The sequence below is a fragment of the Eleutherodactylus coqui genome, chromosome 8 (assembly GCF_035609145.1).
Source record: "Eleutherodactylus coqui strain aEleCoq1 chromosome 8, aEleCoq1.hap1, whole genome shotgun sequence".
In the NCBI taxonomy this organism is placed as follows: domain Eukaryota; kingdom Metazoa; phylum Chordata; class Amphibia; order Anura; family Eleutherodactylidae; genus Eleutherodactylus; species Eleutherodactylus coqui.
In genome coordinates, this window is record NC_089844.1 from 48047945 (window position 1) to 48069996 (window position 22052).

Here is a 22052-nt window from a genome sequence, read left to right on the forward strand (position 1 = left end):
GTCGCTGCCTAGCCGTGCCAACCTCTGCAGTGTATGCCTGAGGTCCCTCGTCATGGCAGACGCAATTCTAAATAGACATGAGCGTGGTGTGGCATGAGGGCAGCTGAAGGCTGCGCAGGGACACTTTGGTGTGCGCTGTGGGGGGGAGGGGGTGCGGTTGGGCAGCATGTAACTCAGGAGAAGTGGCAGTGGAGTGTCATGCAGGCAGTGATTGTGCTTTGTTGGAGGTAGTGTGGTGCTTAGCAAAGGTATGCCATGCTAATGAGGGCTTTTCAGAAGTAAAAGTTGTTGGGAGGGGGGGGGGCCCACTCTTGCCGCTATTGTGGCTTAATAGTGGGACCTGTGAACTTAGGATGCAGCCCAACATGTAGCCCCTCGCCTGCCCTATCCGTCACTGTGTCATTCCCATCACTTTCCTGAATTGCCCAGATTTTCACACATGAAAACCTTAGCGAGCATCGGCGAAATACAAAAATGTTCTGGTCGCCCATTGACTTCAATGGGGTTCGTTGTTCGAAACGAACCCTCGAGCATCACGGGAAGTTCGTTACGAATAACGAACACCCGAACATTTTGGTGTTCGCTCATCTCTAGTCCTAACTAGATTATTCAATTCTATGTGCAAAAGAAATAGCGTCTAAATTTTACATACAGAATCCAATTTTCTCACATAGAAACTTGAAATTTCGCACGGGCATTGATTATGTCATAAATAGGAAAAGCTAAAGGGTCCCAACTCTGATATTTAATTCTAGGCACAAAAGAATTAGCGTCCAAGTTTTACGTATGGAATGTAATTTTCTCACATAGAAACTTAAAATTTGGCACGGGCATTGATTATGTCATAAATAGGAAAAGCTAATGGGTCCCAACTCGATTTTTCAATTCTATGTGCAAAAGAATTAGCCTCCAAATTTTATGTACGGAATCCAATTTTCTCACATAGACACTTGAAATTTGGCACGGGCATTGATTATGTCATAAATAGGAAAAGCTAAAGGGTCCCAACTCCGTTATTTAATTCTAGGCACAAAAGAATTAGCGTCCAAGTTTTACGTATTGAATGTAATTTTCTCACATAGAAACTTAAAATTTGGCACGGGCATTGATTATGTCATAAATAGGAAAAGCTAATGGGTCCCAACTCGATTATTCAATTCTATGCGCAAAAGAATTAGCGTCCAAATTTTACATACACAATCCAATTTTCTCACATAGAAACTTAAAATTTGGCACAGGCATTAAATATGTTCTAAATAGGAAAAACTAATGGGTCACAACTCGATTATTCAATTCTATGTGCAAAAGAATTAGCATCAAAATTTTACGTACGGAATGTATTTTTCTCACTTTCCAGTGTCATAGAAACGTGAAATTTGGCACGAGCATTGATTATGTCATAAATAGGAAAAGCTAATGGGTCCAACTCGATTATTCAATTCTATGTGCAAAAGAATTAGCCTCCAAATTTTACGTACGGAATCCAATTTTCTCACATAGAAACTTGAAATTTGGCACGAGCATTGATTATGTCATAAATAGGAAAAGCTAATGGGTCCCAACTCGATTATTCAATTCTATGCGCAAAAGAATTAGCGTCCAAATTTTACGTATAGAATCCAATTTTCTCACATAGAAACTTAAAATTTGGCACGGGCATTGTATATGTTCAAAATAGGAAAAACTAATGGGTCTCAACTCGATTATTCAATTCTATGGCAAAAGAATTAGCGTCAAAATTTTCCGTACGGAATGTATTTTTCTCACTTTCCAGTGTCATAGAAACGTGAAATTTGGCACGAGCATTGATTATGTCATAAATAGGAAAAGCTAATGGGTCCTAACTCGATTATTCAATTCTATGTGCAAAAGAATTAGCGTCAAAATTTTACGTATGGAATGTATTTTTCTCACTTTCCAGTGTCATAGAAACGTGAAATTTTTGGCACGAGCATTGATTATGTCATAAATAAGAAAAGCTAATTTGTCCTAACTCGATTATTCAATTCTATGTGCAAAAGAATTAGCCTTCAAATTTTACGTACGGAATCCAATTTTCTCACATAGAAACTTGAAATTTGGCACGAGCATTGATTATGTCATCAATAGGAAAAGCTAATGGGTCTCAACTCGATTATTCAATTCTATGCGCAAAAGAATTAGCGTCCAAATTTTACGTACACAATCCAATTTTCTCACATAGAAACGTAAAATTTGGCACCGGCATTGAATATGTTCTAAATAGGAAAAACTAATGGGTCACAACTCGATTATTCAATTCTATGCGCAAAAGAATTAGCATCAAAATTTTACGTACGGAATGTATTTTTCTCACTTTCCAGTGTCATAGAAACGTGAAATGTGGCACGAGCATTGATTATGTCATAAATAGGAAAAGCTAATGGGTCCAACTCGATTATTCAATTCTATGTGCAAAAGAATTAGCCTCCAAATTTTACGTACGGAATCCAATTTTCTCACATAGAAACTTGAAATTTGGCACGAGCATTGATTATGTCATAAATAGGAAAAGCTAATGGGTCCCAACTCGATTATTCAATTCTATGCGCAAAAGAATTAGCGTCCAAATTTTACGTATAGAATCCAATTTTCTCACATAGAAACTTAAAATTTGGCACGGGCATTGTATATGTTTAAAATAGGAAAAACTAATGGGTCTCAACTCGATTATTCAATTCTATGCGCAAAAGAATTAGCGTCAAAATTTTCCGTACGGAATGTATTTTTCTCACTTTCCAGTGTCATAGAAACGTGAAATTTGGCACGAGCATTGATTATGTCATAAATAGGAAAAGCTAATGGGTCCTAACTCGATTATTCAATTCTATGTGCAAAAGAATTAGCGTCAAAATATTCCGTACGGAATGTATTTTTCTCACTTTCCAGTGTCATAGAAATGTGAAATTTGTCACGGGCATTGATTATGTCATAAATAGGAAAAGCTAATGGGTCCTAACTCGATTATTCAATTCTATGTGCAAAAGAATTAGCGTCAAAATTTTACGTATGGAATGTATTTTTCTCACTTTCCAGTGTCATAGGAACGTGAAATTTGGCACGAGCATTGATTATGTCATAAATAGGAAAAGCTAATGGGTCCCAACTCGATTATTCAATTCTATGTGCAAAAGAATTAGCGTCCAAAGTTTACGTACGGAATCCAATTTTCTCACATAGAAACTTGAAATTTGGCACGAGCATTGATTATGTCATAAATAGGAAAAGCTAATGGGTCCCAACTCTGGTTTTTAATTCTAGGCACTAAAGAATTAGCGTCCAAGTTTTACGTACGGAATGTAATTTTCTCACATAGAAACTTAAAATTTGGCACGGGCATTGATTATGTCATAAATAGGAAAAGCTAATGGGTCCCAACTCGATTTTTCAATTCTATGTGCAAAAGAATTAGCCTCCAAATTTTATGTACGGAATCCAATTTTCTCACATAGACACTTGAAATTTGGCACGGGCATTGATTATGTCATAAATAGGAAAAGCTAAAGGGTCCCAACTCCGTTATTTAATTCTAGGCACAAAAGAATTAGCGTCCAAGTTTTACGTATTGAATGTAATTTTCTCACATAGAAACTTAAAATTTGGCACGGGCATTGATTATGTCATAAATAGGAAAAGCTAATGGGTCCCAACTCGATTTTTCAACTCTATGTGCAAAGAATTAGCCTCCAAATTTTACGTACGGAATCCAATTTTCTTACATAGAAACTTGAAATTTGGCACAGGCATTGAATATGTTCTAAATAGGAAAAACTAATGGGTCACAACTCGATTATTCAATTCTATGCGCAAAAGAATTAGCATCAAAATTTTACGTACGGAATGTATTTTTCTCACTTTCCAGTGTCATAGAAACGTGAAATTTGGCACGAGCATTGATTATGTCATAAATACGAAAAGCTAATGGGTCCCAACTCGATTATTCAATTCTATGCGCAAAAGAATTAGCGTCCAAATTTTACATACACAATCCAATTTTCTCACATAGAAACATAAAATTTGGCACAGGCATTGAATATGTTCTAAATAGGAAAAACTAATGGGTCACAACTCGATTATTCAATTCTATGCGCAAAAGAATTAGCATCAAAATTTTACGTACGGAATGTATTTTTCTCACTTTCCAGGGTCATAGAAACGTGAAATGTGGCACGAGCATTGATTATGTCATAAATAGGAAAAGCTAATGGGTCCAACTCGATTATTCAATTCTATGTGCAAAAGAATTAGCCTCCAAATTTTACGTACGGAATCCAATTTTCTCACATAGAAACTTGAAATTTGGCACGAGCATTGATTATGTCATAAATAGGAAAAGCTAATGGGTCCCAACTCGATTATTCAATTCTATGCGCAAAAGAATTAGCGTCCAAATTTTACGTATAGAATCCAATTTTCTCACATAGAAACTTAAAATTTGGCACGGGCATTGTATATGTTCAAAATAGGAAAAACTAATGGGTCTCAACTCGATTATTCAATTCTATGCGCAAAAGAATTAGCGTCAAAATTTTCCGTACGGAATGTATTTTTCTCACTTTCCAGTGTCATAGAAACGTGAAATTTGGCACGAGCATTGATTATGTCATAAATAGGAAAAGCTAATGGGTCCTAACTCGATTATTCAATTCTATGTGCAAAAGAATTAGCGTCAAAATTTTACGTATGGAATGTATTTTTCTCACTTTCCAGTGTCATAGAAACGTGAAATTTGGCACGAGCATTGATTATGTCATAAATAGGAAAAGCTAATGGGTCCCAACTCGATTATTCAATTCTATGTGCAAAAGAATTAGCGTCCAAAGTTTACGTACGGAATCCAATTTTCTCACATAGAAACTTGAAATTTGGCACGAGCATTGATTATGTCATAAATAGGAAAAGCTAAAGGGTCCCAACTCCGTTATTTAATTCTAGGCACAAAAGAATTAGCGTCCAAGTTTTACGTATTGAATGTAATTTTCTCACATAGAAACTTAAAATTTGGCACGGGCATTGATTATGTCATAAATAGGAAAAGCTAATGGGTCCTAACTAGATTATTCAATTATATGTGCAAAAGAAATAGCGTCTAAATTTTACATACAGAATCCAATTTTCTCACATAGAAACTTGAAATTTGGCACAAGCATTGATTATGTCATAAATAGGAAAAGCTAATGGGTCCCAACTCCGTTATTTAATTCTATGCGCAAAAGAATTAGCGTCCAAATGTTACGTACGGAATGTAATTTTCTCACATAGAAACTTAAAATTTGGCACGGGCATTGATTATGTCATAAATAAGAAAAGCTAATGGGTCCCAACTCGATTATTCAATTCTATGTGCAAAAGAATTAGCCTCCAAATTTTACGTACGGAATCCAATTTTCTCACATAGAAACTTGAAATTTGGCACGAGCATTGATTATGTCATAAATAGGAAAAGCTAATGGGTCCCAACTCGATTATTCAATTCTATGCGCAAAAGAATTAGCAACAAAATTTAACGTACGGAATGTATTTTTCTCACTTTCCAGTGTCATCGAAACGTGAAATTTGGCACGAGCATTGATTATGTCATAAATAGGAAAAGCTAATGGGTCCCAACTCGATTATTCAATTTTATGTGCAAAAGAATTAGCATCCAAATTTTACGTACGGAATCCAATTTTCTCACATAGAAACTTAAAATTTGGCACGGGCATTGTATATGTTCGAAATAGGAAAAACTATTGGGTCTCAACTCGATTATTCAATTCTATGCGCAAACGAATTAGCGTCAAAATATTCCGTACGGAATGTATTTTTCTCACTTTCCAGTGTCATAGAAACGTGAAATTTGGCACGAGCATTGATTATGTCATAAATAGGAAAAGCTAATGGGTCCCAACTCGATTATTCAATTCTATGTGCAAAAGAATTAGCGTCCAAAGTTTACGTACGGAATCCAATTTTCTCACGTAGAAACTTGAAATTTGGCACGAGCATTGATTATGTCATAAATAGGAAAAGCTAATGGGTCCCAACTCTGGTTTTTAATTCTAGGCACTAAAGAATTAGCGTCCAAGTTTTACGTACGGAATGTAATTTTCTCACATAGAAACTTAAAATTTGGCACGGGCATTGATTATGTCATAAATAGGAAAAGCTAATGGGTCCCAACTCGATTATTCAATTCTATGTGCAAAAGAATTAGCCTCCAAATTTTATGTACGGAATCCAATTTTCTCACATAGAAACTTGAAATTTGGCACGGGCATTGATTATGTCATAAATAGGAAAAGCTAAAGGGTCCCTACTCCGTTATTTAATTGTAGGCACAAAAGAATTAGCGTCCAAGTTTTATGTATGGAATGTAATTTTCTCACATAGAAACTTAAAATTTGACACGGGCATTGATTATGTCATAAATAGGAAAAGCTAATGGGTCCTAACTAGATTATTCAATTCTATGTGCAAAAGAAATAGCGTCTAAATTTTACATACAGAATCCAATTTTCTCACATAGAAACTTGAAATTTCGCACGGGCATTGATTATGTCATAAATAGGAAAAGCTAATGGGTCCCAACTCTGATATTTAATTCTAGGCATAAAAGAATTAGCGTCCAAGTTTTACGTATTGAATGTAATTTTCTCACATAGAAACTTAAAATTTGGCACGGGCATTGATTATGTCATAAATAGGAAAAGCTAATGGGTCCTAACTAGATTATTCAATTATATGTGCAAAAGAAATAGCGTCTAAATTTTACATACAGAATCCAATTTTCTCACATAGAAACTTGAAATTTGGCACGAGCATTGATTATGTCATAAATAGGAAAAGCTAATGGGTCCCAACTCGATTATTCAATTCTATGCGCAAAAGAATTAGCGTCCAAATTTTACGTACACAATCCAATTTTCTCACATAGAAACGTAAAATTTGGCACGGGCATTGAATATGATCTAAATAGGAAAAACTAATGGGTCCCAACTCAATTATTCAATTCTATGCGCAAAAGAATTAGCGTCAATATTTTACGTACGGAATGTATTTTTCTCACTTTCCAGTGTCATAGAAACGTGAAATTTGGCACGAGCATTGATTATGTTATAAATAGGAAAAGCTAATGGGTCCAACTCGATTATTCAATTCTATGTGCAAAAGAATTAGCCTCCAAATTTTATGTACGGAATCCAATTTTCTCACATAGAAACTTGAAATTTGGCACGAGCATTGATTATGTCATAAATAGGAAAAGCTAATGGGTCCCAACTCGATTTTTCAACTGTATGTGCAAAAGAATTAGCGTCCAAATTTTACGTACAGAATCCAATTTTCTCACAAAGAAACTTAAAATTTGGCACGGGCATTGTATATGTTCAAAATAGGAAAAACTAATGGGTCTCAACTCGATTATTCAATTCTATGCGCAAAAGAATTAGCGTCAAAATTTTCCGTATGGAATGTATTTTTCTCACTTTCCAGTGTCATAGAAACGTGAAATTTGGCACGAGCATTGATTATGACATAAATAGGAAAAGCTAATGGGTCCTAACTCGATTATTCAATTCTATGTGCAAAAGAATTAGCGTCAAAATTTTACGTATGGAATGTATTTTTCTCACTTTCCAGTGTCATAGAAACGTGAAATTTGGCACGAGCATTGATTATGTCATAAATAGGAAAAGCTAATGGGTCCCAACTCGATTATTCAATTCTATGTGCAAAAGAATTAGCATCCAAATTTTACGTACGGAATCCAATTTTCTCACATAGAAACTTGAAATTTGGCACGAGCATTGATTATGTCATAAGTAGGAAAAGCTAATGGGTCCCAACTCCGTTATTTAATTCTATGCGCAAAAGAATTAGCGTCCAAATGTTACGTACGGAATGTAATTTTCTCACATAGAAACTTAAAATTTGGCACGGGCATTGATTATGTCATAAATAAGAAAAGCTAATGGGTCCTAACTCGATTATTCAATTCTATGTGCAAAAGAATTAGCCTTCAAATTTTACGTACGGAATCCAATTTTCTCACATAGAAACTTGAAATTTGGCACGAGCATTGATTATGTCATAAATAGGAAAAGCTAATGGGTCCCAACTCGATTATTCAATTCTATGTGCAAAAGAATTAGCCTCCAAATTTTACAAACGGAATCCAATTTTCTCACATAGAAACTTGCAATTTGGCACGAGCATTGAATATGTCATAAATAGGAAAAGCTAATGGGTCCCAACTCGATTATTCAATTCTATGCGCAAAAGAATTAGCGTCCAAATTTTACGTACACAATCCAATTTTCTCACATAGAAACGTAAAATTTGGCACGGGCATTGTATATGTTCAAAATAGGAAAAACTAATGGGTCCCAACTCGATTATTCAATTCTATGTGCAAAAGAATTAGCGTCCAAAGTTTATGTACGGAATCCAATTTTCTCACATAGAAACTTGAAATTTGGCACGAGCATTGATTATGTCATAAATAGGAAAAGCTAATGGGTCCCAACTCCGTTATTTAATTCTAGGCACTAAAGAATTAGCGTCCAAGTTTTATGTATGGAATGTAATTTTCTCACATAGAAACTTAAAATTTGGCACGGGCATTGATTATGTCATAAATAGGAAAAGCTAATGGGTCCTAACTAGATTATTCAATTCTATGTGCAAAAGAAATAGCGTCTAAATTTTACATACAGAATCCAATTTTCTCACATAGAAACTTGAAATTTGGCACGGGCATTGATTATGTCATAAATAGGAAAAGCTAATGGGTCCCAACTCCGTTATTTAATTCTAGGCACTAAAGAATTAGCGTCCAAGTTTTACGTACGGAATGTAATTTTCTCACATAGAAACTTAAAATTTGGCATGGGCATTGATTATGTCATAAATAGGAAAAGCTAATGGGTCCCAACTCGATTTTTCAATTATATGTGCAAAAGAATTAGCCTCCAAATTTTATGTACGGAATCCAATTTTCTCACATAGAAACTTGAAATTTGGCACGGGCATTGATTATGTCATAAATAGGAAAAGCTAAAGGGTCCCAACTCTGGTATTTAATTCTAGGCACAAAAGAATTAGCGTCCAAGTTTTACGTATGGAATGTAATTTTCTCACATAGAAACTTAAAATTTGGCACGAGCATTGATTATGTCATAAATAGGAAAAGCTAATGGGTCCCAACTCGATTTTTCAACTTTATGTGCAAAAGAATTAGCCTCCAAATTTTACGTACGGAATCCAATTTTCTCACATAGAAACTTGAAATTTGGCACGAGCATTGATTATGTCATAAATAGGAAAAGCTAATGGGTCCCAACTCGATTTTTCAACTCTATGTACAAAGAATTAGCCTCCAAATTTTACGTACGGAATCCAATTTTCTCACATAGAAACGTGAAATTTGGCACGAGCATTGATTATGTCATAAATAGGAAAAGCTAATGGGTCCCAACTCGATTATTCAATTCTATGCGCAAAAGAATTAGCGTCCAAATTTTACATACACAATCCAATTTTCTCACATAGAAACTTAAAATTTGGCACAGGCATTGAATATGTTCTAAATAGGAAAAACTAATGGGTCACAACTCGATTATTCAATTCTATGCGCAAAAGAATTAGCATCAAAATTTTACGTACGGAATGTATTTTTCTCACTTTCCAGTGTCATAGAAACGTGAAATTTGGCACGAGCATTGATTATGTCATAAATAGGAAAAGCTAATGGGTCCAACTCGATTATTCAATTCTATGTGCAAAAGAATTAGCCTCCAAATTTTACGTACGGAATCCAATTTTCTCACATAGAAACTTGAAATTTGGCACGAGCATTGATTATGTCATAAATAGGAAAAGCTAATGGGTCCCAACTCGATTATTCAATTCTATGCGCAAAAGAATTAGCGTCCAAATTTTACGTATAGAATCCAATTTTCTCACATAGAAACTTAAAATTTGGCACGGGCATTGTATATGTTCAAAATAGGAAAAACTAATGGGTCTAAACTCGATTATTCAATTCTATGCGCAAAAGAATTAGCGTCAAAATTTTCCGTACGGAATGTATTTTTCTCACTTTCCAGTGTCATAGAAACGTGAAATTTGGCACGAGCATTGATTATGTCATAAATAGGAAAAGCTAATGGGTCCTAACTCGATTATTCAATTCTATGTGCAAAAGAATTAGCGTCAAAATTTTACGTATGGAATGTATTTTTCTCACTTTCCAGTGTCATAGAAACGTGAAATTTTTGGCACGAGCATTGATTATGTCATAAATAAGAAAAGCTAATGGGTCCTAACTCGATTATTCAATTCTATGTGCAAAAGAATTAGCCCTCAAATTTTACGTACGGAATCCAATTTTCTCACATAGAAACTTGAAATTTGGCACGAGCATTGATTATGTCATCAATAGGAAAAGCTAATGGGTCCCAACTCGATTATTCAATTCTATGCGCAAAAGAATTAGCGTCCAAATTTTACATACACAATCCAATTTTCTCACATAGAAACCTAAAATTTGGCACAGGCATTGAATATGTTCTAAATAGGAAAAACTAATGGGTCACAATTCGATTATTCAATTCTATGCGCAAAAGAATTAGCATCAAAATTTTACGTACGGAATGTATTTTTCTCACTTTCCAGTGTCATAGAAACGTGAAATGTGGCACGAGCATTGATTATGTCATAAATAGGAAAAGCTAATGGGTCCAACTCGATTATTCAATTCTATGTGCAAAAGAATTAGCCTCCAAATTTTACGTACGGAATCCAATTTTCTCACATAGAAACTTGAAATTTGGCACGAGCATTGATTATGTCATAAATAGGAAAAGCTAATGGGTCCCAACTCGATTATTCAATTCTATGCGCAAAAGAATTAGCGTCCAAATTTTACGTATAGAATCCAATTTTCTCACATAGAAACTTAAAATTTGGCACGGGCATTGTATATGTTCAAAATAGGAAAAACTAATGGGTCTCAACTCGATTATTCAATTCTATGCGCAAAAGAATTAGCGTCAAAATTTTCCGTACGGAATGTATTTTTCTCACTTTCCAGTGTCATAGAAACGTGAAATTTGGCACGAGCATTGATTATGTCATAAATAGGAAAAGCTAATGGGTCCTAACTCGATTATTCAATTCTATGTGCAAAAAATTAGCGTCAAAATTTTACGTATGGAATGTATTTTTCTCACTTTCCAGTGTCATAGAAACGTGAAATTTTTGGCACGAGCATTGATTATGTCATAAATAAGCAAAAAGCTAATGGGTCCTAACTCGATTATTCAATTCTATGTGCAAAAGAATTAGCCTTCAAATTTTACGTACGGAATCCAATTTTCTCACATAGAAACTTGAAATTTGGCACGAGCATTGATTATGTCATAAATAGGAAAAGCTAATGGGTCCCAACTCGATTATTCAATTCTTTGTGCAAAAGAATTAACCTCCAAATTTTACGTACGGAATCCAATTTTCTCACATAGAAACTTGAAATTTGGCACGAGCATTGATTATGTCATAAATAGGAAAAGCTAATGGGTCCCAACTCGATTATTCAATTCTATGTGCAAAAGAATTAGCGTCAAAATTTTACGTATGGAATGTATTTTTCTCACTTTCCAGTGTCATAGAAACGTGAAATTTTTGGCACGAGCATTGATTATGTCATAAATAAGAAAAGCTAATGGGTCCTAACTCGATTATTCAATTCTATGTGCAAAAGAATTAGCCTTCAAATTTTACGTACGGAATCCAATTTTCTCACATAGAAACTTGAAATTTGGCACAAGCATTGATTATGTCATAAATAGGAAAAGCTAATGGGTCCCAACTCGATTATTCAGTTCTATGTGCAAAAGAATTAACCTCCAAATTTTACGTGCGGAATCCAATTTTCTCACATAGAAACTTGAAATTTGGCACGAGCATTGATTATGTCATAAATAGGAAAAGCTAATGGGTCCCAACTCGATTATTCAATTCTATGCGCAAAAGAATTAGCGTCCAAATTTTACGTACACAATCCAATTTTCTCACATAGAAACGTAAAATTTGGCACGGGCATTGAATATGTTCTAAATAGGAAAAACTAATGGGTCCCAACTCGATTATTCAATTCTATGCGCAAAAGATTTAGCGTCAAAATTTAACGTACGGAATGTATTTTTCTCACTTTCCAGTGTCATAGAAACGTGAAATTTGGCACGAGCATTGATTATGTTATAAATAGGAAAAGCTAATGGGTCCAACTCGATTATTCAATTCTATGTGCAAAAGAATTAGCCTCCAAATTTTATGTACGGAATCCAATTTTCTCACATAGAAACTTGAAATTTGGCACGAGCATTGATTATGTCATAAATAGGAAAAGCTAATGGGTCCCAACTCGATTTTTCAACTCTATGTGCAAAAGAATTAGCCTCCAAATTTTACGTACGGAATCCAATTTTCTCACATAGAAACTTGAAATTTGGCACGAGCATTGATTATGTCATAAATAGGAAAAGCTAATGGGTCCCAACACGATTATTCAATTCTATGCGCAAAAGAATTAGCGTCCAAATTTTACGTACAGAATCCAATTTTCTCACATAGAAACTTAAAATTTGGCACGGGCATTGTATATGTTCAAAATAGGAAAAACTAATGGGTCTCAACTCGATTATTCAATTCTATGCGCAAAAGAATTAGCGTCAAAATTTTCCGTACGGAATGTATTTTTCTCACTTTCCAGTGTCATAGAAACGTAAAATTTGGCACGAGCATTGATTATGTCATAAATAGGAAAAGCTAATGGGTCCTAACTCGATTATTCAATTCTATGTGCAAAAGAATTAGCGTCAAAATTTTACGTATGGAATGTATTTTTCTCACTTTCCAGTGTCATAGAAACGTGAAATTTGGCACGAGCATTGATTATGTCATAAAAAGGAAAAGCTAATGGGTCCCAACTCGATTATTCAATTCTATGTGCAAAAGAATTAGCGTCCAAAGTTTACGTACGGAATCCAATTTTCTCACATAGAAACTTGAAATTTGGCACGAGCATTGATTATGTCATAAATAGGAAAAGCTACTAGGTCCCAACTCTGGTTTTTAAATCTAGGCACTAAAGAATTAGCGTCCAAGTTTTACGTACGGAATGTAATTTTCTCACATAGAAACTTAAAATTTGGCACGGGCATTGATTATGTCATAAATAGGAAAAGCTAATGGGTCCCAACTCGATTATTCAATTCTATGTGCAAAAGAATTAGCCTCCAAATTTTATGCACGGAATCCAATTTTCTCACATAGAAACTTGAAATTTGGCACGGGCATTGATTATGTCATAAATAAGAAAAGCTTAAGGGTCCCTACTCCGTTATTTAATTCTAGGCACAAAAGAATTAGCGTCCACGTTTTATGTATGGAATGTAATTTTCTCACATAGAAACTTAAAATTTGGCACGGGCATTGATTATGTCATAAATAGGAAAAGCTAATGGGTCCTAACTAGATTATTCAATTCTATGTGCAAAAGAAATAGCGTCTAAATTTTACATACAGAATCCAATTTTCTCACATAGAAACTTGAAATTTCGCACGGGCATTGATTATGTCATAAATAGGAAAAGCTAAAGGGTCCCAACTCTGATATTTAATTCTAGGCACAAAAGAATTAGCGTCCAAGTTTTACGTATGGAATGTAATTTTCTCACATAGAAACTTAAAATTTGGCACGGGCATTGATTATGTCATAAATAGGAAAAGCTAATGGGTCCCAACTCGATTTTTCAATTCTATGTGCAAAAGAATTAGCCTCCAAATTTTATGTACGGAATCCAATTTTCTCACATAGACACTTGAAATTTGGCACGGGCATTGATTATGTCATAAATAGGAAAAGCTAAAGGGTCCCAACTCCGTTATTTAATTCTAGGCACAAAAGAATTAGCGTCCAAGTTTTACGTATTGAATGTAATTTTCTCACATAGAAACTTAAAATTTGGCACGGGCATTGATTATGTCATAAATAGGAAAAGCTAATGGGTCCCAACTCGATTATTCAATTCTATGCGCAAAAGAATTAGCGTCCAAATTTTACATACATAATCCAATTTTCTCACATAGAAACTTAAAATTTGGCACAGGCATTAAATATGTTCTAAATAGGAAAAACTAATGGGTCACAACTCGATTATTCAATTCTATGCGCAAAAGAATTAGCATCAAAATTTTACGTACGGAATGTATTTTTCTCACTTTCCAGTGTCATAGAAACGTGAAATTTGGCACGAGCATTGATTATGTCATAAATAGGAAAAGCTAATGGGTCCAACTCGATTATTCAATTCTATGTGCAAAAGAATTAGCCTCCAAATTTTACGTACGGAATCCAATTTTCTCACATAGAAACTTGAAATTTGGCACGAGCATTGATTATGTCATAAATAGGAAAAGCTAATGGGTCCCAACTCGATTATTCAATTCTATGCGCAAAAGAATTAGCGTCCAAATTTTACGTATAGAATCCAATTTTCTCACATAGAAACTTAAAATTTGGCACGGGCATTGTATATGTTCAAAATAGGAAAAACTAATGGGTCTCAACTCGATTATTCAATTCTATGGCAAAAGAATTAGCGTCAAAATTTTCCGTACGGAATGTATTTTTCTCACTTTCCAGTGTCATAGAAACGTGAAATTTGGCACGAGCATTGATTATGTCATAAATAGGAAAAGCTAATGGGTCCTAACTCGATTATTCAATTCTATGTGCAAAAGAATTAGCGTCAAAATTTTACGTATGGAATGTATTTTTCTCACTTTCCAGTGTCATAGAAACGTGAAATTTTTGGCACGAGCATTGATTATGTCATAAATAAGAAAAGCTAATGGGTCCTAACTCGATTATTCAATTCTATGTGCAAAAGAATTAGCCTTCAAATTTTACGTACGGAATCCAATTTTCTCACATAGAAACTTGAAATTTGGCACGAGCATTGATTATGTCATCAATAGGAAAAGCTAATGGGTCTCAACTCGATTATTCAATTCTATGCGCAAAAGAATTAGCGTCCAAATTTTACGTACACAATCCAATTTTCTCACATAGAAACGTAAAATTTGGCACCGGCATTGAATATGTTCTAAATAGGAAAAACTAATGGGTCACAACTCGATTATTCAATTCTATGCGCAAAAGAATTAGCATCAAAATTTTACGTACGGAATGTATTTTTCTCACTTTCCAGTGTCATAGAAACGTGAAATGTGGCACGAGCATTGATTATGTCATAAATAGGAAAAGCTAATGGGTCCAACTCGATTATTCAATTCTATGTGCAAAAGAATTAGCCTCCAAATTTTACGTACGGAATCCAATTTTCTCACATAGAAACTTGAAATTTGGCACGAGCATTGATTATGTCATAAATAGGAAAAGCTAATGGGTCCCAACTCGATTATTCAATTCTATGCGCAAAAGAATTAGCGTCCAAATTTTACGTATAGAATCCAATTTTCTCACATAGAAACTTAAAATTTGGCACGGGCATTGTATATGTTCAAAATAGGAAAAACTAATGGGTCTCAACTCGATTATTCAATTCTATGCGCAAAAGAATTAGCGTCAAAATTTTCCGTACGGAATGTATTTTTCTCACTTTCCAGTGTCATAGAAACGTGAAATTTGGCACGAGCATTGATTATGTCATAAATAGGAAAAGCTAATGGGTCCTAACTCGATTATTCAATTCTATGTGCAAAAGAATTAGCGTCAAAATATTCCGTACGGAATGTATTTTTCTCACTTTCCAGTGTCATAGAAATGTGAAATTTGTCACGGGCATTGATTATGTCATAAATAGGAAAAGCTAATGGGTCCTAACTCGATTATTCAATTCTATGTGCAAAAGAATTAGCGTCAAAATTTTACGTATGGAATGTATTTTTCTCACTTTCCAGTGTCATAGAAACGTGAAATTTGGCACGAGCATTGATTATGTCATAAATAGGAAAAGCTAATGGGTCCCAACTCGATTATTCAATTCTATGTGCAAAAGAATTAGCGTCCAAAGTTTACGTACGGAATCCAATTTTCTCACATAGAAACTTGAAATTTGGCACGAGCATTGATTATGTCATAAATAGGAAAAGCTAATGGGTCCCAACTCTGGTTTTTAATTCTAGGCACTAAAGAATTAGCGTCCAAGTTTTACGTACGGAATGTAATTTTCTCACATAGAAACTTAAAATTTGGCACGGGCATTGATTATGTCATAAATAGGAAAAGCTAATGGGTCCCAACTCGATTTTTCAATTCTATGTGCAAAAGAATTAGCCTCCAAATTTTATGTACGGAATCCAATTTTCTCACATAGACACTTGAAATTTGGCACGGGCATTGATTATGTCATAAATAGGAAAAGCTAAAGGGTCCCAACTCCGTTATTTAATTCTAGGCACAAAAGAATTAGCGTCCAAGTTTTACGTATTGAATGTAATTTTCTCACATAGAAACTTAAAATTTGGCACGGGCATTGATTATGTCATAAATAGGAAAAGCTAATGGGTCCCAACTCGATTTTTCAACTCTATGTGCAAAGAATTAGCCTCCAAATTTTACGTACGGAATCCAATTTTCTTACATAGAAACTTGAAATTTGGCACAGGCATTGAATATGTTCTAAATAGGAAAAACTAATGGGTCACAACTCGATTATTCAATTCTATGCGCAAAAGAATTAGCATCAAAATTTTACGTACGGAATGTATTTTTCTCACTTTCCAGTGTCATAGAAACGTGAAATTTGGCACGAGCATTGATTATGTCATAAATACGAAAAGCTAATGGGTCCCAACTCGATTATTCAATTCTATGCGCAAAAGAATTAGCGTCCAAATTTTACATACACAATCCAATTTTCTCACATAGAAACATAAAATTTGGCACAGGCATTGAATATGTTCTAAATAGGAAAAACTAATGGGTCACAACTCGATTATTCAATTCTATGCGCAAAAGAATTAGCATCAAAATTTTACGTACGGAATGTATTTTTCTCACTTTCCAGTGTCATAGAAACGTGAAATGTGGCACGAGCATTGATTATGTCATAAATAGGAAAAGCTAATGGGTCCAACTCGATTATTCAATTCTATGTGCAAAAGAATTAGCCTCCAAATTTTACGTACGGAATCCAATTTTCTCACATAGAAACTTGAAATTTGGCACGAGCATTGATTATGTCATAAATAGGAAAAGCTAATGGGTCCCAACTCGATTATTCAATTCTATGCGCAAAAGAATTAGCGTACAAATTTTACGTATAGAATCCAATTTTCTCACATAGAAACTTAAAATTTGGCACGGGCATTGTATATGTTCAAAATAGGAAAAACTAATGGGTCTCAACTCGATTATTCAATTCTATGCGCAAAAGAATTAGCGTCAAAATTTTCCGTACGGAATGTATTTTTCTCACTTTCCAGTGTCATAGAAACGTGAAATTTGGCACGAGCATTGATTATGTCATAAATAGGAAAAGCTAATGGGTCCTAACTCGATTATTCAATTCTATGTGCAAAAGAATTAGCGTCAAAATTTTACGTATGGAATGTATTTTTCTCACTTTCCAGTGTCATAGAAACGTGAAATTTGGCACGAGCATTGATTATGTCATAAATAGGAAAAGCTAATGGGTCCCAACTCGATTATTCAATTCTATGTGCAAAAGAATTAGCGTCCAAAGTTTACGTACGGAATCCAATTTTCTCACATAGAAACTTGAAATTTGGCACGAGCATTGATTATGTCATAAATAGGAAAAGCTAAAGGGTCCCAACTCCGTTATTTAATTCTAGGCACAAAAGAATTAGCGTCCAAGTTTTACGTATTGAATGTAATTTTCTCACATAGAAACTTAAAATTTGGCACGGGCATTGATTATGTCATAAATAGGAAAAGCTAATGGGTCCTAACTAGATTATTCAATTAAATGTGCAAAAGAAATAGCGTCTAAATTTTACATACAGAATCCAATTTTCTCACATAGAAACTTGAAATTTGGCACAAGCATTGATTATGTCATAAATAGGAAAAGCTAATGGGTCCCAACTCCGTTATTTAATTCTATGCGCAAAAGAATTAGCGTCCAAATGTTACGTACGGAATGTAATTTTCTCACATAGAAACTTAAAATTTGGCACGGGCATTGATTATGTCATAAATAAGAAAAGCTAATGGGTCCCAACTCGATTATTCAATTCTATGTGCAAAAGAATTAGCCTCCAAATTTTACGTACGGAATCCAATTTTCTCACATAGAAACTTGAAATTTGGCACGAGCATTGATTATGTCATAAATAGGAAAAGCTAATGGGTCCCAACTCGATTATTCAATTCTATGCGCAAAAGAATTAGCAACAAAATTTAACGTACGGAATGTATTTTTCTCACTTTCCAGTGTCATCGAAACGTGAAATTTGGCACGAGCATTGATTATGTCATAAATAGGAAAAGCTAATGGGTCCCAACTCGATTATTCAATTTTATGTGCAAAAGAATTAGCATCCAAATTTTACGTACGGAATCCAATTTTCTCACATAGAAACTTAAAATTTGGCACGGGCATTGTATATGTTCGAAATAGGAAAAACTATTGGGTCTCAACTCGATTATTCAATTCTATGCGCAAACGAATTAGCGTCAAAATATTCCGTACGGAATGTATTTTTCTCACTTTCCAGTGTCATAGAAACGTGAAATTTGGCACGAGCATTGATTATGTCATAAATAGGAAAAGCTAATGGGTCCCAACTCGATTATTCAATTCTATGTGCAAAAGAATTAGCGTCCAAAGTTTACGTACGGAATCCAATTTTCTCACGTAGAAACTTGAAATTTGGCACGAGCATTGATTATGTCATAAATAGGAAAAGCTAATGGGTCCCAACTCTGGTTTTTAATTCTAGGCACTAAAGAATTAGCGTCCAAGTTTTACGTACGGAATGTAATTTTCTCACATAGAAACTTAAAATTTGGCACGGGCATTGATTATGTCATAAATAGGAAAAGCTAATGGGTCCCAACTCGATTATTCAATTCTATGTGCAAAAGAATTAGCCTCCAAATTTTATGTACGGAATCCAATTTTCTCACATAGAAACTTGAAATTTGGCACGGGCATTGATTATGTCATAAATAGGAAAAGCTAAAGGGTCCCTACTCCGTTATTTAATTGTAGGCACAAAAGAATTAGCGTCCAAGTTTTATGTATGGAATGTAATTTTCTCACATAGAAACTTAAAATTTGACACGGGCATTGATTATGTCATAAATAGGAAAAGCTAATGGGTCCTAACTAGATTATTCAATTCTATGTGCAAAAGAAATAGCGTCTAAATTTTACATACAGAATCCAATTTTCTCACATAGAAACTTGAAATTTCGCACGGGCATTGATTATGTCATAAATAGGAAAAGCTAATGGGTCCCAACTCTGATATTTAATTCTAGGCATAAAAGAATTAGCGTCCAAGTTTTACGTATTGAATGTAATTTTCTCACATAGAAACTTAAAATTTGGCACGGGCATTGATTATGTCATAAATAGGAAAAGCTAATGGGTCCTAACTAGATTATTCAATTATATGTGCAAAAGAAATAGCGTCTAAATTTTACATACAGAATCCAATTTTCTCACATAGAAACTTGAAATTTGGCACGAGCATTGATTATGTCATAAATAGGAAAAGCTAATGGGTCCCAACTCCGTTATTTAATTCTATGCGCAAAAGAATTAGCGTCCAAATGTTACGTGTGGAATGTAATTTTCTCACATAGAAACTTAAAATTTGGCACGGGCATTGATTATGTCATAAATAAGAAAAGCTAATGGGTCCTAACTCGATTATTCAATTCTATGTGCAAAAGAATTAGCCTTCAAATTTTACGTACGGAATCCAATTTTCTCAAGTAGAAACTTGAAATTTGGCACGAGCATTGATTATGTCATAAATAGGAAAAGCTAATGGGTCCCAACTCGATTATTCAATTCTATGTGCAAAAGAATTAGCCTCCAAATTTTACGTACGGAATCCAATTTTCTCACATAGAAACTTGAAATTTGGCACGAGCATTGATTATGTCATAAATAGGAAAAGCTAATGGGTCCCAACTCGATTATTCAATTCTATGCGCAAAAGAATTAGCAACAAAATTTAACGTACGGAATGTATTTTTCTCACTTTCCAGTGTCATAGAAACGTGAAATTTGGCACGAGCATTGATTATGTCATAAATAGGAAAAGCTAATGGGTCCCAACTCGATTATTCAATTTTATGTGCAAAAGAATTAGCATCCAAATTTTACGTACGGAATCCAATTTTCTCACATAGAAACTTGAAATTTGGCACGAGCATTGATTATGTCATAAATAGGAAAAGCTAATGGGTCCCAACTCGATTATTCAATTCTATGCGCAAAAGAATTAGCGTCCAAATTTTACGTACACAATCCAATTTTCTCACATAGAAACTTAAAATTTGGCACGGGCATTGAATATGTTCTAAATAGGAAAAACTAATGGGTCCCAACTCGATTATTCAATTCTATGCGCAAAAGAATTAGCGTCAAAATTTTACGTACGGAATGTATTTTTCTCACTTTCCAGTGTCATAGAAACGTAAAATTTGGCACGAGCATTGATTATGTTATAAATAGGAAAAGCTAATGGGTCCAACTCGATTATTCAATTCTATGTGCAAAAGAATTAGCCTCCAAATTTTATGTACGGAATCCAATTTTCTCACATAGAAACTTGAAATTTGGCACAAGCATTGATTATGTCATAAATAGGAAAAGCTAATGGGTCCCAACTCGATTTTTCAACTCTATGTGCAAAAGAATTAGCCTCCAAATTTTACGTACGGAATCCAATTTTCTCACATAGAAACTTGAAATTTGGCACGAGCATTGATTATGTCATAAATAGGAAAAGCTAATGGGTCCCAACTCGATTATTCAATTCTATGCGCAAAAGAATTAGCGTCCAAATTTTACGTACAGAATCCAATTTTCTCACATAGAAACTTAAAATTTGGCACGGGCATTGTATATGTTCAAAATAGGAAAAACTAATGGGTCTCAACTCGATTATTCAATTCTATGCGCAAAAGAATTAGCGTCAAAATTTTCCGTACGGAATGTATTTTTCTCACTTTCCAGTGTCATAGAAACGTGAAATTTGGCACGAGCATTGATTATGTCATAAATAGGAAAAGCTAATGGGTCCCAACTCCGTTATTTTTTTTATTCTATGCGCAAAAGAATTAGCGTCCAAATGTTACGTACGGAATGTAATTTTCTCACATAGAAACTTAAAATTTGGCACGGGCATTGATTATGTCATAAATAAGAAAAGCTAATGGGTCCTAACTCGATTATTCAATTCTATGTGCAAAAGAATTAGCCTTCAAATTTTACGTACGGAATCCAATTTTCTCACGTAGAAACTTGAAATTTGGCACGAGCATTGATTATGTCATAAATAGGAAAAGCTAATGGGTCCCAACTCGATTATTCAATTCTATGTGCAAAAGAATTAGCCTCCAAATTTTACGTACGGAATCCAGTTTTCTCACGTAGAAACTTGAAATTTGGCACGAGCATTGATTATGTCATAAATAGGAAAAGCTAATGGGTCCCAACTCGATTATTCAATTCTATGCGCAAAAGAATTAGCATCAAAATTTAACGTACGGAATGTATTTTTCTCACTTTCCAGTGTCATAGAAACGTGAAATTTGGCACGAGCATTGATTATGTCATAAATAGGAAAAGCTAATGGGTCCCAACTCGATTTTTCAACTCTATGTGCAAAAGAATTAGCCTCCAAATTTTACGTACGGAATCCAATTTTCTCACATAGAAACTTAAAATTTGGTACGAGCATTGATTATGTCATAAATAGGAAAAGCTAATGGGTCCTAACTCGATTATTCAATTCTATGTGCAAAAGAATTAGCG